The sequence below is a fragment of the Diospyros lotus genome, chromosome 6 (assembly GCF_014633365.1).
Source record: "Diospyros lotus cultivar Yz01 chromosome 6, ASM1463336v1, whole genome shotgun sequence".
NCBI classification, from domain to species: Eukaryota; Viridiplantae; Streptophyta; class Magnoliopsida; order Ericales; family Ebenaceae; genus Diospyros; species Diospyros lotus.
The window spans coordinates 23,099,303-23,114,200 of NC_068343.1; the positions used below are offsets into that span (position 1 = coordinate 23,099,303).

The window sequence follows — 14,898 nt, forward strand, 5'->3', positions numbered from 1 at the left end:
CTTTGTTTTATAGAGGGTCAACTGAATTTTTATCTCAAATAGATCTTGGATTGGACTAGACTAAAAATTGATTGGTTTATTTTAGTTGATAAAGGATTGAATCTATAGTGATAGCTATTGGACTAGACTAGTTTTCTAAACCAGACCAATATTTGTACACCTTTAAGTGCAAAGGGTAAAAGGATTTTAGGGGACTTGGGATTTTGAGGAATATTCTTGGTTATTGTGAAGGCTACAAAGTCTTTAGGTTCAATGATGGTAGTGGGTGGTTCTCGACAATGAATGGTGAAAGGATTCAATGGTCGGTAGTAGGAAAAATAAGCATAAGGTGTTTATGAGTTGTGAGAAAAATATCTTTGTTGATTATGTGATAGGGATGCCATCGACAAGCAATGGTGAAGGAATACCAATCATTGAGGATCGATAAGAGTGTATTCGTGGTGGCGATGAGAAAAGAAGTAAAGCTTTACAATTGATACCTTGATGTTGATGGAAAATCTAACAGTTAAAGCTGCAAAAGGGCACTAATTGATTATGGTAATCATGAAAAAAGATCAACAATCGATTATCAGAGCACATTTTTTATGCATTCACTAACAAACCCCAAATTAAAGACAACCTCTCGTAACCAAAGTAACTTTTGCAATGAGTGCCATACTCATTGGCTAAGCTAATTAAGAACATTGGCAACATCAACACATTCATGCCTTGTTCACTCCTCATAGAGATCCTTAAGCCTAGCTATGATCTCATATGAATCATAACTCTTATTTTGCCACCTATGCTCCGGGATCATGGTAGCCAAAATGATACACCGAGCGATGATCATATCACCCTCGTGCATCCTCCAAGTTATGAGCTACTATTTCCTCAATTGGTGGCTTCGCAAGAAGAGATATCTCTATCGCATAGAGAACCTTGTCATACATGAGGACTATCCATAAGTTGATCTCCTAGTCATAGAAATTAGTCTCGTTAAAGGTATTTTTGTTCTCGAGTATCGATCTTATCGACACATTTTTTGATATTCTTGATCAACAACCGAATATAGAGATATTATTATAATCACATTGAATTACGAAATCATAATTGCAAGAAGTAACATTTTTTATTATTACTCCCACTATTTTCTACAAGTCTGTCACCCTCATAACATAACTCGAGAAATGTCGTTGGAAGATTTCTTAGTGGGTCAGGATCCTATCTCTCATCACGCAACTTTGAGTGACTCAACAAATCGTGCTAGAATCGATTAGGTAGGTACTTACTCCCAATTGCATCTCCGTGCAACTCCTTGATGCGTTGGGTTGACGACTTATTGCCATGCACATCTCATGTGACTCCCAACATTTGTCTCTATACTCGTGAGTCTTGAGTGACTCAACAAACCCACATTTCTACTTAAATCAGACCCATCGTTCTCTGATAAGTTTCATTCACACTCTCAAAAGTACTAATGAAGTTGTGGATTCATTGGCAAAGATTGTTATAAGAAGAGAGAATGAGTTTATCACTCAATTCTAAGAATCTCACCAAAGGAAATGGCTCATTCACTTTAAATAGTTATGCGACATTTCATCTCCAGACGCTATAATGTAATTAGTGTGTGAAATTTAAAATAATAAACTCGTAGTTACTTATAGATGAAAAAAGAAAATTCCCATCAAATTGATTAATAATTATAAAAATGTCAATCATATTACATATTAAAAGGACACTAGGATAATAATTTTTGTATGAGAACAACTTGACAGCCCTTAAAGCCAGCACAAGCTAGATTCGTTCTGTTAGGTGACTTGATGAACTAGCTAGCACCCCCCTTTCCCACTGATGGTTGGTTGGTTGAAAATATCGAACTTGTAATTAGTCAAAAGGGTGAAGTTGAATAAACCAGGGTTTATTGCCGCCTCCCTCAACCAAATCTCATCAACTTATCCCATCTATATATTCAAAGATGTTTTCCCCTCTAGCACCTAATCAAGGCCAAGCTCCATATAAATACCCATTTACAGGCACGCACATCCTTCATCCGAGAAAAGCTACAACGTCCATCATCGTCATCATCACTTTAAATTACGTCTATCAAGTTAACATTAATGGCTGCTTCAGAATACCGCTGGATTCTATCTCTGGTGTTGGTGCTATGTCTCTGCAGCACCCAGATGAGTCCGACTTCGGCGGCCAGACAACTGCTCCAAACAGTGCCCACGATTCCATCTCTGCCCAAACCCACGCTGCCTCCCTTGCCAGCGATTCCTACTGTTCCTCAGGCCACTTTACCGCCGTTGCCATCTGTCCCAACGTTGCCAAAGCCGACTTTGCCACCGCTGCCAACCATGCCGACGCTTCCTACGGCCACACTGCCGCCGTTGCCCGCTACTATGCCCACCATCCCGACAACAATCCCGTCCATTCCTTTCCTCTCACCGCCTCCATCAAATTAATTAGGCCCCCCGCCAAATTAATTAATGCTTGGCATTCCTATTCATCTTTCTCTTGCTTAGACTACAGGGCATGATTGAGATATATATATATATAATTAAGCTGTTGAGAAGTTTGAATATGTATGGCCCATACGTGGATGTGTCATTTGTATTCATTTTATGTATTATTTTGGTGTATCGTATAAAATATTTGCCTCTGTTTTATGGTTCTTTACATGTTTATAAAGTGAACTGGCGTCACTGATTTATAATTCAGTTACTGTTGGAAAAACTAAGTTTAATTCTTTTTTGTCTTTGTTATCAAGTTCTGAATTACATTAATATAATAGATATAACAAATAGGGGAAGAAAAATAAAGGAAAATTACAGAATAAGAGGGGAGAAGCAAATTTATATGTCAAGGTAGCATTTGTTAAAATGACCAAAATGAAGGAATATCAAGATGAGTTAAAATGTTTTTTTGGATAAAGATATAGAATGATCGAAGATATAGAATGATCAAGTTTGAAAAGTATTTTAAAATTTAAATTAGACTATTTGTTAATTATTTTTTTTAAATTCATTGAGAATTGTATTTAAATGCATATGAAAAACACTAAGATAAAGCATTTTTACCAAAATATATCTATTATCAAATTCATTTAAAATGTATGTTAACATTAATAGCAAATTTATAATTAAAATAGTGTTTTATGATTAATGTAAATTATCAAAAAAATTAAAATTAAAAATAGTGTTTTATTTTCTAAATCTAAGTTAAAAAATAGATTCTAAAAGGACTCGCAAGTGTAAATAATTATTAGTGAAATTATAATAATTTTACATAAATAATTAAAAATTATCAAAACATATATTTATAATAGATAATAAAATATAAAATTAAATAAAATAATTTCAAAAAATCGGTAAAAGGAATTTATATTAGATAATAAAATATAGAAAGAGAAATTTAAATTTTAAAAATCGGTGAAAGGAATAATTTCATTTAAATTTTAAAAATTATCAAAACATTTGACAATTTAGAAATATATTAAATGAAATTAATTATAAGACTTAAATAAATAAGTTATTTTAAAACTAACCTTATTTTAAAAATAAAACTTAATTTAAATTTTAAAAATATATTAAATGACATCAATTATCCTACAAAAGGCATATAAGTAATTTAGGTTTATTTGTAAAATATCAGATAAATTTATCTGAATGGGGTGTCAAATAAATTTATCTAGAGGGGGTGTCAGATAAATTTATCTGTAAAAAGTAAGATAAGAAGTCACGTGAAAATTTTTTCGAATAAAGTCAGATAAGTTTAATAAATACGTTGAAAATGACAAACATTTAAAATACTTTCTATATCTGATCTTTTTCACCATATATCTTAATTAACAAATACTACTCAAATACATAAAATGAACTAATTAGACACCCACTTAGCAAAATAATAATAATTTATTGGCCCAGCAAAAAATATACTGATTATTAGGTACCCAATATACTCAATAATAAAAAAAAAAATATTGAAATTGTATTATATTTTTATGAATATATTACTAAAATATTATAGCGAAATATTCAAAATAGTATTCAATATCATCCATTAACAGTACCATACTATACAATATCAATACCAAATCTGATGCTGCCCTCAAGACATAAATCGAGTATAGTTGAATGAATAATATATATGTTGATGTTGATTCGATGAATTGTGAGTTCGATCATCACCTTGTGTAAGAACCAAATGTTCAACCTATAATTTATCTCTCCTGATATAATCAAGGGCACGAGTATCAAGAGTCGCACAAAAATGATCATCCCAATAACAAATCTAATGCTATATTTAGTATGTCATTTACAACTATGGTTTTAATAAAATTTTAAATGGAACATTCAGCAAAAGGTCATATTTGACCTTTGAGATGTGACTGAAACTATTAAGTTCCTTCTCTTTATTATTTTCAAGTTATTTTTAATTTTTAGTTTTTTAAAATAATAAAAACGTGTTTATTTTGTTATTTTTAAAAATAAGAAAAAAATTATAAAAAAAAACTCAAAATGTTGTTTTGGCTATTTTTAATCAAAATAACCAAAACACATAAAAGATGAGGCAATTTATTTATCTATCAGTATTTTATTCTTGTAACCAGAAAAAATATTGCAAAATTCACTAACTTTAAAATATATATATATTTCTTAATAATATATCAATATTAAATAATTTTAATTTATTGAATAATCAAATTTATTGAATAAAATGTTATTAAAAATTATTTTCAAAATTCCAAACAAAATGTGTTTTCTAATTTTTTGTTTTGCAAAATAGTTTTTTAAAATGACGAACAAAACGCGTTTTCAATTTTCGACTATTTCAAAACTCAAAACTGAAAATTAAAATTAAAAGACAACACAACCTTAAGTTATTGCATAATTTGAATTCAAATTATTTTTGATATTATTTATTCATAATTATTAATTGATTGAAATTTTCATTTTAGAGAAGTTTATTAGTGGTAAGCAAAATCTTAAATAAAATAATTTTTAGTGTAATAGTAAAATTGTTTAAAAAATAATTATTATTTTAGAGATCATGAGTTCATATATTGTCAATATAATTAATATTTAGATTTTAAACAAGATATATATTAAAGATATTTTAGAGATATATAAAAATACTAATACATGTGTTATAGTTCAAGTTTGTGACAATTAATTAAGGTGGCTTGGATGACCGGATCCATCAGATGGGGCATATGAGTTTTGAAATAAGTTCATAACATCTTTGGAATTGAAAGAGGTACATTTTGAAGCTCTAAACACCCACGGGTGGGGTGATTAATTAATTAATAAAAATGTAAGATGGAGTCCAAAATTAAATCCGAAGCTTACTTGTAATGATCCGAATTTAGGGATGCAATGATTTATCATATCATGAGGTTGTGTGGGTTAATCGTGAAATGTAATATGTTGTTTTTTATGATTATTAATTAAGTGTTGCGTATATGCTTGGAATACCCAAATGTATAAAATTTATACTCGAATAAGAGCTCGGAATATCCAGATGTGAGAGTAAGGTATCCGAATGAGCATTGGTATATTCGGATGTAGTGGCAAGGCATCCGGATATAGGCATGAGGCATCCGGATAGATTGAGACATATCCGGATGTCCTCCTTGAATGTTTGTGAGTAATATTTGGATGGTTGAAGGCATATTCGGATGTCTTTTTGAGTTTTTGTGAATGACATCCAGATATGGGGGTGTAGCATCCGGATATGATTTGATGACATTCGAATATGTTGGAGGAGTTTTGCGTCTTACATCTGGATGGGATAAAGCACATTCGGATATGGCTTTAGGTGTGTATGTCTTGTATCCGAATGAGGGGCTTACCATTCGGATACCCCTTAGCACATCTGGATATGACTCTCTACCTTTAAATCTTGTATTCGGATAAACCTTGTTTCTTCCTTGGGTGCATTCGGATATACCCATCCAGATACTTCCTTAACCCATTCAGATATGCCTTTTGTTTGATGTATCTTGCATCTAGATGGCCCTCTTTATATCTGGATATCACTTACATCAACTTTGATCAGCTTTGTCTCTTGCATCCGGATATCACTCACATAAGCTTTGCCTAGTTTTGTCTCTTGCATCCAAATGTCTCTTGTCATATCCGGATAGCACTCACAATAATTCAGCAGCTACATCCAAATGACCTTTCTGACATCTAGATATCCTCCATTATCAGCGAGTTCCTAGGCCATTTTCTTGATCTAGATTCAGCTTTTCAGGAGATATTTTGGAGGAATTTTTCATCCCAGCTTACCACGTATATTCCTCCACTTTTCTTTGCTCCATATTTATATATATATATATATAGGTAGTGTCAGGAGAAGGATTTATTTGACAGTCATTGGTCGAGAGGAAGAAGAAGAAGAAGTAGGAAAAAGAAGAAGAATAAGAAAGAAGAAGAAAACAAAGGAACAAGAAGGAGAGGTCGAACAGCAGCTTCTTGGGTGATTTTCTTCTCCATTTCATCCAAGCATCCTGCCCTCTTCTCATCTTTCTTTTCCATTGCAAGCATTTATCCCTTCTTGCTTCTATAGTATTCTTGTCCAGCTTGCAAAGATTCTGCTACTTTTTCTTTTGGCTTATTTTCTTATTGTGATGATTTAATTACTGAAGGTTGTTGTTGAGGTTTTGTAAGAGGATAATAGTTACAAATGGTTTTTATTTGAGGATTTCCTTGCTATGATGTTGATTTGTAGCTTGATTTTCGAATAAAAGGAGATGCATCCGAATATGTGGGTTTGTGGCATGCAGGTATTCAGATGTGGCATGGGAGTATTCAGCTATGGGTTGTTAGTTGTGTGTGGTATCCGAATATGTAGTGAGGTATTTTGATACCCTTGTTGTTATTTTCTATCTCATATTTGGATATAGGCTAAGATATATTCGGATAACTCGGTGTGATGTATTCGGATGCCCCTCCTAAGCATTCAAATATATTGATGTACTTGGATTTTTTTGATAAACTTGTTATTTGAGGATGTATTTGAGAATTTTCTCACTATGAGGTTACAAATGATTTTATTTGAGAATTATAGGTGAGTTCTGCCACTTTCTTATTCAATTTATTTCCTTATTGTGTTGTTGAATTACTTAGGTTGTAATTGGGATTTTATTCGAGGATTATAGGTTTATTATTGGAGGAGTATAGGCTCGGTTTATTTCTTTACTGATTTGGTTTATTCTCTTACTATGATGTTAAATTACTCATTGTTGTAGTTGGAAACGTTTGATAAGCTTGTCATTTGAGGAGTTATTTGAGGATTTACTCACTGTTGAGTTACAAATGCTTTTATTCAAGGGTTAAATTTTTGCCAGATGGTGGGTCTTTTCTTATGAGCTTTGAAGGGCTCTATTTCCTTTATATTTCTTGTGAAATGAAACTAGGATACTGTGGGTAGGTTCTCGTTAGATGTTGCTGTGGTCGAGAGTTTTTTTTTTTTGCATGTGTTTTCTTTTATTTCCAGTATATTGTCAGTTCAAATGCATGCATGGGCTTGGGAATATGCATTTAGGGGTTTCATGTAATCGGTGTGCTTGGTCACGGGCATATTGCATTATATGTGACTTTCTATTGGGGCGAGCAAGGCTTGATGTATAGTTTTATGGGATTATGTATCATTGTTTATGTTCATTATGCCTTTACATTAGTTAGGCACGAACACAGCATCGTATATAACTTCCTATATGGGCGAACAAGGCTTGATGCATGATTTTATGAGGATTATGTATCAACGTTTATGCTTATTATGCCACTGCATTATATTTGTGCATTGCATAGTTACTAGCGTCATGTAAGTGTGTTGTGATGGGTTTATAAACGCAGTTGGCATGCTAGATTTTATGGTTAGTTATCTTGTCATGTGGTTACGAACGTGTTAGTGTATCGTTCCGGGTTTCGGTCGCACCGACCCGAGAGAGCTTTGGCTCAATGAGTTTCTTATGCTGCCTTTTAAGATAGTAACAGGTTTGTGATAAGAATTTGGGTGTTATGTGTCTTATGTGGATCCCGAGGACCAATATATGCATATTTTATTATACGACGTTTTTGTATATTTATCATATGATTCATAAACATGTAATGTATGATTGCATGAATTTTGCACTTGGGCATGACTAATCTCTTAACTTCTTTTCTCTTGTCAGCCTTTCATTTCTTATATACTTACCGAGTCTTGTGACTCACTGTTACTTCTCTTTATTTCAAATAAAGACAAAGCTAAGTATGGGAGCGAGACTAACAATTCTTGAGGTATCCTGATAAATGGTGTATAAGACAGTCCTAACAAATTCTAGTTTGATGTGTATCTAGTAATGTCCTTTTAGGGATGTTTAGTTTTTAAAGTGTTTGGCACGACTTTGTATGTATATATATATCATGTAACTCCGTGATCAATTATTTTTTATATGTATGCTTAAATTATGAGTTATGTTTCCACCATCATTTATTCATGATGAGTTCAAATAATCCTAATTAAGCATGCATGGTAACTCAGGATGATTTTAATTCTATTTTTTTTTTACCCCTCGTGGAGCTCTAGCTCGGATTCTTCGCTCAAATTCTTCATCTTGACAGGAGAGGGGGGTTTCGCATTACTTACTTCTGCTCTCCATAATTCATAACTCATTTTAGGTCATGAGAGTGATCATTAATTCTTATAGAGTTTTCTCCATATTGGGATCATATACCTCTCAATTCTTGATAAACACAAGCATATTTGCAAAAACACACAAATTTTCGTCACTTCTTTTCTTTTTTTATGTATTACGAGGAAGTTCTCTGCCGCAGAGAGGAAGCAAGTCTGTCCTAACCTCTACTAGTGCATTTCGATGTACCCTTTTATCAAGAGAGCAAATGGATAGCATGTAAATTGACTTGGTTTATATTGATAATGTACCTTATTAGAAACTAATAATTTATTTAACAAAACTTGAAATTTCTTTAGTAGCAGTACCAGTCGATCTGTGGAGAGAGACATTAATCAAAAACATCAAGTATTCAAAGATATATAATGCATGTATGTACTTATAATACAGTGGAAGCTACTCCACCTCAAAACCATATGATATGGTGCAAAGAGACCTCACACTTTCCACACAATACAACAACTAATACCCAGAAACTTACTCAAAACACTCAAAATAAGGACAAATATAGAACCTCCGAATGCCATCAATACACCACCAATCTGTGCAGAGAAAGATGAATGATGGCGGTGGTGGTTGGCTGCCGCCTAGCAGGATGGTGGCTGTGAGACGAAAGGAATTGGAGGCATGGGGATAGTGCGCAATGTAATATGGCTCACTGGGGTGGCTGGGAGTGGTGTGGGCATGGAAGCTGATTGAAACTGACAGCGCCAGAACTAGTAGTAGAGACGCAAGTGCACATATGTATCCCAAAAAAAAGTCAAAAAATATTTTCATGACATTTAAAAATAAAAAACAATACTATTTTAGTATTTTCATGCATCAGAATATATAACAAAAGCAGATAAGTGTTTCTGTTGACAACAACGTTATTTTTCTGTTGCGTAATAAAAACAAAAATTTAGAACATTGTGGAACAATTCACAAAAGCAGAATCAAAAATTTAAATTACTACCAAAATTAACCCTAATTAATAAATTAAAATCTACAAGACTACACAACTATTACCATCTTGGGGGCATCAAGATCATAAACTGTTGATTAATGCATTAATGACCCACAACCAACCACATTCAGAAAACAAATGGGCTCCTGGTGGTTACACCGAAGATCAAATTACAAGGGGAAGTCTGGCAGCAAAGAAGCCACACAGGTTGGAGCAAGAAAAGAGATTGATGTAAGTTATTCCATTCCATTGTTTCATTGGTTTCCTTACAAAATTTGAAATTCAAAGGCTTGGCCGTGCCTGAGATTTGCAATGGAATGGAGCAAATTATAAATGAATTGAACATAAATAAATTATAAACTAAATAAAAGGAAGGATTTTTAATTAATATAAATTAGGGGAAGGGAGAAAATATATGTCTAATTAAAACTACTAAAACCAATTGAGATCTCATTTTTAACAAAAATTTGTGAACTTTTTTAATACTTATTTAAGATCAAAGGATCAACAGATTGAGATATCAATTGCAAAGCTAGAAGTTTAGTTTGCGTCTCAGACATCCAAGGAAGGAAATAGTAACAGCATAAGCTCTCAAGCCCGGCGAAGGCGAAAGCTCTTGGGCGGCCACTGCGAATGTTTCTGAGAAACAAGCCTTTTAATTTGTCATCACCGACGCAAACCCATGATTCCAGCAAAGCCACAGACAAATTACCCATAACTTCACCTTCAAAACTACATATTTTTCGCAAATTACTTACAGAACCAACAAAGTAGAGAAATATTTCCGAATGTCAAAAGTCGATCAAATTTTTGGGGCAAATTCAGTCTCTCAGACATCCAAGGAAGGATGAAAGCAGCATAATCTCTCAAGCCCGGCGAAGGCGAAAGATCTTAGGCGGCCACTGCGAATGTTTTTGAGAAACAAGCCTTTGGATTTGTCATCACTGAGACTGTAACCGATGGATCATTATCAATGACCTAAACGCGGTACCGTTAAACAGTTGAGAAGAAAAATTATCAAGCATGAACTGCTTCATCCTCACATGAGCAGCAACTCATTTCGAAAACGAGTAATATAATAGCTAACAAAAACAATGGTGGTCGAAAGTCAGGAACTTGCTTGTTTACCCTTCAGCAATTCGAAATTCGCTGATGGCCAAACGATGAAGCCCCAGAGTAAAACAGAAAAGGCCATAAAAACAGAAAGAGGTCAAATCTGAAATAGTTTTCCCGAGCAAACAAACCATATCAAAAGTACCAAAAATTCTATGGGGGAGTAGAACATGCATGAAGAAACTAGGGTTCTAGGATTTACCATTACAGCCGCTACAATCAAGGGCTCCAAATCGAAATCAAAGGGCACTAACGCATAAAATCGATTAAATTTGGAACACGAACGCAAACACGAGCAATCTTATTACCCTTCCCAGATCTAATCAAACTCGTTAATGAGCAAACCTGTGTGTATTCCCCCCATGTGCATTATCGAGGGAGCGAGAAGCCAAGGATCTCGCCACGATACTAACAAAAAGTTAGAGAATTGCAGCAAATCTAGACACATTATTAGAAGCTGCCGATTTAGGGTTTCTGAAACCCACTGGCGATTGGGAACGAGACGATGAAATTGAGTTGCAAAGAGAGCATTAGTTATATAGAGAGATGGGTGGCTAAGTTTTAGGGTTTAGGAGCCATCTAGAACATCTTCTGCGGCCGCAGCCTGCGGCCCAGCTTAAAGCGCTGGGCTGGGCCTGTATACGTAAAGGTTTAGAAAATAAAATAAAATAAAATAAATAAATGTAAAGTAACATTAACTATTTCCCTTTAAGCTTCAATATTTTATTTTTAAATAAATTGTTTTATTTTCAATTTTAAAACAAATTTACTGATAAATAAAATATTTCAAAACATGGTTTTGAAATATTTTATTAGTTCAAAACATAGTTTTTGTGCTGATATTATAAAAAAATCCCTTTTTTTATTCTTTGATTGATTCGAGATATTTTATTGATTCTAAAATATTAAATAACTTATTATATTTTAAAAATAGGTTAAATAAATTAGTTATATTATGTTATTTGTAGAAATTTTAGTTAGATATCAACTCTCTCCTTAATCAAAACAATCCCACATAGACCCTAAAAGTATGACGCAAGTGGTAAAACTCTCAAATTTTCTTATAAATGGTGGAATATCAATTATTGGTGGAGGTAAAAATGTTTCATTTTGTAAGAACTGACCACATATCTGTTTGAAAATGTATAAACTTGCGACTGTATCCAATTTATCCGAAAGCTGAATTAGGGGAAGGCCAATCATTTTCAAGATTAAGAGGACAAAACTCGGATACTTGAATCATCAAAAAAATAAAACAAACTCACATAATTATAAATATTCAAATCAAGATTTAAAGAAGTCCGACAATTTCAAATGTCTAGATCCAACCTTTGATAAAGATTTGAAGAGCAATATAACTCACAATTGTCTCGTAAGGCAATAACTCTAAATCATAATTATGAACATTCCCTCTATCAATGGGTTTAAAATTTGATTTTGACTCTAATTTTAAAATTAAGATTTAATTGGAGTTAGAATTAATGTAGTTTATATAATTAAAATGTCATTAGATAATACTAGCCCATTAATATGTAGATTTGATCTTGAATCTACGTGTATATCAATATATATATATATATGTGATCAATATTTTAGATTAATATTTATATTTTAATTCATAAATAAGTTTATAACTATCAAAAATACAAAAAAAGACACTAATTTAATTTTAGAATATTACTTTTTTGAATATTTTAATCTTTATTATAGATAAGATATTTAGATATTTCAAGTTATTCATATTTTAATATTATCTTGAGTTTAATCATATATTTAGATAATGTTTGGGATGATTTTAGATTAGATTTAAGGTTTATTCAATATAATTTGGATAGATGATTGGATAAATAGATTTCTCATAGGGTCTTAAACCCTATAGAAAAAGGGATGGAGTTAGGTTTAATTTTTCCTCCCCAATCAAGTGTGGGTTCGAATTTTAGGATGAGTGCAAATTTGGGTTTGAGATCAAGATAAGAGTCTTTATTAAAATGAGTAATATAAAATTATATTAAAATAATATTAGAATATTTTTCAGATCAATATGTAGAATAATCAAGATAAATTTGAAAAATATTTTAATATTTTTATCAAACTGTTTGTTAAATTATTTAAAATACATTAGATGATATATGTATCATTTTTTCTTATCTGTAAAGTCCAATTTATATTTATTTGGAGGAAGAAAAAAATAAGTATATTTGAAAATTATTATATAAAAAATCACGTTATTTATTTTTTAAGAATTATCAGATAAATTTAACAAATACATTAGAAATAACAAAAATTTAAAATATTTTTTATATCTTATTTTTTTTATCTATATTTTGATTAACAAACGCTATCTTAAAATACAATTTGAAAGCTTGAAAAATAAAATTATGAATCATTCAAGTTAGTCATTTAGTGGTAGAAGAGTTAAGCAAAATGTTATATTTGAACACGAGAACACGAGCACCGAGTGTCATGCAAGGATAGTCATCCCAAGAGTTTCCAAATTCCGATCGAGTCCTTAGTCTACCCAAAGCCACCGTTAAGTGTTTGGTCCAATGAGGGACCGATCCAATACTAAAAATATGGTGGACCAGCTAGATGTTAAGTTGAATGTTATATTTTGAAAATGTTGAAAAAATAATGAATATTATATTTTGTTATTATTTTATTTTATGAAATTTGATACTAAATAAAATGTTGAATTTGGTTATTATTTAATGTATTTTATGGAGTTAGATGTTAATTAACTTAATTTAGAATGTTGTATTATGTTAATTTTTGAATGTTGATTCATATTTAGATTTTTTGTAAGAAAATTTTTTGTTTAGATGATATATAAGTATATATGTATTTTTAATTTTTTATTCAAAGATTAAAATATAAAAATATATATATATCAAACTGATTCGATCTTCAGTCAAAGATTCCTAAGAATTTTAATCCTGATATAGTTTGGTTTGGACCGAATGAACATATCTACATATAATTATTATATATAAATTAAAAAAAATAATAGTGGTTGCCCATGTAACACCCTGTTTTCCCATAATGCGCATTACCTTGAGATTTTGAGATTTTTTTTTTTCAATATTATCATACACACAACATAAGTCTATAATCATTTCTCGACAATTCCAATTATACTTTCTCAGTATTTAAAAAATTAATAGACTAAGATAAGTATTATCAATCATATTAGTGGAAACAAGATCGAAACCTCAATGATATATATAACCGACCAATTCCTCTTACAATTAAATATCCAAATCGATGTTTCACATGAAAATATTAAAATATTACATAACCTTTGAACATCGAAATCATAGACAAAAATCTACGAAAACTAAACATAACAGCTATATCTCGATGACATTATTTCCCTTGGCGCCACTGCTTTCACCTAGAACGTTTAAATATTCCAGGGACATAGTCCAAATTAGATGTTGAATCATCTAAGTGAGAGTTCAAAAACATTTTCATGAATATATGCAAAATCATATATAAAATCGACAAATTCCGAATATATGCAAACACTCTCAGCCCCACCACTTGAGTACCGTAGGGTGAAGTCCGTCTCAGCCTCATCCTAAGTGGGTCACATAGCATTAATTCCTAGTGCGCATCCCGAGTGCTATCACTCGAGACTACGTCACAGGTTAACAACCCACGTCCCACATGGACAACACATAGCATGCCAATGCCGAAAATCATAACATGCATGACATAAAATCAACATCTCAATGTATGCAATTTACCGTACGAAATTAAATACATGTATAAATAATCGTTTGGACAACCATCACAATAAACCTAATCAAGGGGATGAACACTCACAGGAAACCATTCACATGCCACAAACAAGTTTTTCTAGTAGAATCACTCACCTTTAGACGCAACTCAAATTTTCTTAAAAAACACGATACACCTCGATTTGCATGCTCATCTTGAATTTCGCACGGGTCACGTCACCACAAGCCGCAAGGCACCCTAATCATCCAATAACCATCAAAATATAATTTTCTCCTTAATTTCCTTATATTTTCCTTTTTTTTTTCTCCCATTTTTCCTCACTAATAATCCAAAATAAATATTCACTAACCTTTTTCACCAAATGTTTTTGCACAAAAATTCCTAAAATAATTTTCCAAGAATAATACCAAAAAAATTGGAAAATAACTCACCTGCA

General features: G+C 32.0%; 2 non-coding genes across 2 annotated transcripts; both read right to left on the reverse strand.

The window, feature by feature from the left end:
* Nucleotides 1–10,156: 10,156 nt before the first annotated feature.
* LOC127805352 (small nucleolar RNA SNORD14) lies at nt 10,157–10,283 on the reverse strand. The gene has a single exon (XR_008024089.1). It is a non-coding gene; the product is annotated as a small nucleolar RNA SNORD14 (small nucleolar RNA).
* A 150-nt stretch (nt 10,284–10,433) lies between these two features.
* LOC127805353 (small nucleolar RNA SNORD14) lies at nt 10,434–10,558 on the reverse strand. Its single transcript, XR_008024090.1, has one exon. It is a non-coding gene; the product is annotated as a small nucleolar RNA SNORD14 (small nucleolar RNA).
* Nucleotides 10,559–14,898: the final 4,340 nt, after the last annotated feature.